This window comes from Triticum dicoccoides, unplaced genomic scaffold (assembly GCF_002162155.2).
Source record: "Triticum dicoccoides isolate Atlit2015 ecotype Zavitan unplaced genomic scaffold, WEW_v2.0 scaffold87243, whole genome shotgun sequence".
NCBI lineage: Eukaryota > Viridiplantae > Streptophyta > Magnoliopsida > Poales > Poaceae > Triticum > Triticum dicoccoides.
In genome coordinates this window covers 1-2,204 of record NW_021306634.1, presented here as the reverse complement: position 1 = coordinate 2,204, position 2,204 = coordinate 1, and the positions used below count along the sequence as shown (strand labels likewise).

General features: G+C 51.5%; 5 non-coding genes across 5 annotated transcripts; all 5 read right to left on the bottom strand.

The window, feature by feature from the left end:
• Positions 1-368: 368 nt before the first annotated feature.
• Positions 369-487, bottom strand: LOC119348159. Its single transcript, XR_005168759.1, has one exon. It is a non-coding gene; the product is annotated as a 5S ribosomal RNA (ribosomal RNA).
• A 297-nt stretch (positions 488-784) lies between these two features.
• LOC119348163 lies at positions 785-900 on the bottom strand. Its single transcript, XR_005168763.1, has one exon. It is a non-coding gene; the product is annotated as a 5S ribosomal RNA (ribosomal RNA).
• A 297-nt stretch (positions 901-1,197) lies between these two features.
• On the bottom strand, positions 1,198-1,316 carry LOC119348161. The gene has a single exon (XR_005168761.1). It is a non-coding gene; the product is annotated as a 5S ribosomal RNA (ribosomal RNA).
• Positions 1,317-1,613: 297 nt separating this feature from the next.
• Positions 1,614-1,732, bottom strand: LOC119348162. Its single transcript, XR_005168762.1, has one exon. It is a non-coding gene; the product is annotated as a 5S ribosomal RNA (ribosomal RNA).
• Positions 1,733-2,029: 297 nt separating this feature from the next.
• Positions 2,030-2,148, bottom strand: LOC119348160. The gene has a single exon (XR_005168760.1). It is a non-coding gene; the product is annotated as a 5S ribosomal RNA (ribosomal RNA).
• Between the last annotated feature and the right edge of the window lie 56 nt (positions 2,149-2,204).

Here is a 2,204-nt window from a genome sequence, read left to right as displayed (position 1 = left end):
TCTCGCCCAAGCACGCTTAACTTCGGAGTTCTGATGGGATCCGGTGCTTTAGTGCTGGTATGATCGCATCCCACATGTTACCCCGGTCTTCGTCCCTTATCCTTGCCCCTCCCAGCTCCACTACAAAGACGATTGTACATTGCTTTGGCCGCTCCCTCTCAACTACGGAGACGAGTTTAACGCGGTTTCCACCCCTCCCTCTCAACCGCACCAGTGCACGCTTGCCGCGCCACAACGCCGACGCTGGACCCGTGAATCGTGAGCACCCAGCTATGACTTACCGCACTCGTGCAAAATAATAAAACACGGTAAATATATTACTTACACGTGCGTTTTGTTTTACAAGCGGCGCGAAAAAAATTAAAAAGGGAATGCAACACGAGGACTTCCCAGGAGGTCACCCATCCTAGTACAACTCTCGCCCAAGCACGCTTAACTTCGGAGTTCTAATGGGATCCGGTGCTTTAGTGCTCGTATGATCGCATCCGACATGTTACCCCGGTCTTCGTCCCTTATCCTTGCCCCTCCCAGCTCCACTACAAAGACGATTGTACATTGCTTTGGCCGCTCCCTCTCAACTACGGAGACGAGTTTAACGCGGTTTCCACCCCTCCCTCTCAACCGCACCAGTGCACGCTTGCCGCGCCACAACGCCGACGCTGGACCCGTGAATCGTGAGCACCCAGCTATGACTTACCGCACTCGTGCAAAATAATAAAACACGGTAAATATATTACTTACACGTGCGTTTTGTTTTGCAAGCGGCGCGAAAAAAATTAAAAAGGGAATGCAACACGAGGACTTCCCAAATCACCCATCCTAGTAGTACTCTCGCCCAAGCACGCTTAACTTCGTAGTTCTAATGGGATCCGGTGCTTTAGTGCTGGTATGATCGCATCCGACATGTTACCCCGGTCTTCGTCCCTTATCCTTGCCCCTCCCAGCTCCACTACAAAGACGATTGTACATTGCTTTGGCCGCTCCCTCTCAACTACGGAGACGAGTTTAACGCGGTTTCCACCCCTCCCTCTCAACCGCACCAGTGCACGCTTGCCGCGCCACAACGCCGACGCTGGACCCGTGAATCGTGAGCACCCAGCTATGACTTACCGCACTCGTGCAAAATAATAAAACACGGTAAATATATTACTTACACGTGCGTTTTGTTTTGCAAGCGGCGCGAAAAAAATTAAAAAGGGAATGCAACACGAGGACTTCCCAGGAGGTCACCCATCCTAGTACTACTCTCGCCCAAGCACGCTTAACTTCGAAGTTCTGATGGGATCCGGTCCTTTAGTGCTGGTATGATCGTATCCGACATGTTACCTCGGTCTTGGTCCCTTATCCTTGCCCCTCCCAGCTCCACTACAAAGACGATTGTACATTGCTTTGGCCGCTCCCTCTCAACTACGGCGACGAGTTTAACGCGGTTTCCACCCCTCCCTCTCAACCGCACCAGTGCACGCTTGCCGCGCCACAACGCCGACGCTGGACCCGTGAATCGTGAGCACCCAGCTATGACTTACCGCACTCGTGCAAAATAATAAAACACGGTAAATATATTACTTACACGTGCGTTTTGTTTTGCAAGCGGCGCGAAAAAAATTAAAAAGGGAATGCAACACGAGGACTTCCCAGGAGGTCACCCATCCTAGTACTACTCTCGCACAAGCACGCTTAACTTCGGAGTTCTTATGTGATCCGATGCTTTAGTGCTGGTATGATCGCATCCGACATGTTACCCCGGTCTTCGTCCCTTATCCTTGCCCCTCCCAGCTCCACTACAAAGACGATTGTACATTGCTTTGGCCGCTCCCTCTCAACTACGGAGACGAGTTTAACGCGGTTTCCACCCCTCCCTCTCAACCGCACCAGTGCACGCTTGCCGCGCCACAACGCCGACGCTGGACCCATGAATCGTGAGCACCCAGCTATGACTTACCGCACTCGTGCAAAATAATAAAACACGGTAAATATATTACTTACACGTGCGTTTTGTTTTGCAAGCGGCGCGAAAAAAATTAAAAAGGGAATGCAACACGAGGACTTCCCAGGAGGTCACCCATCCTAGTACTACTCTCGCACAAGCACGCTTAACTTCGGAGTTCTGATGTGATCCGATGCTTTAGTGCTGGTATGATCGCATCCGACATGTTACCCCGGTCTTCGTCCCTTATCCTTGCCCCTCCCAGCTCCACTACAAA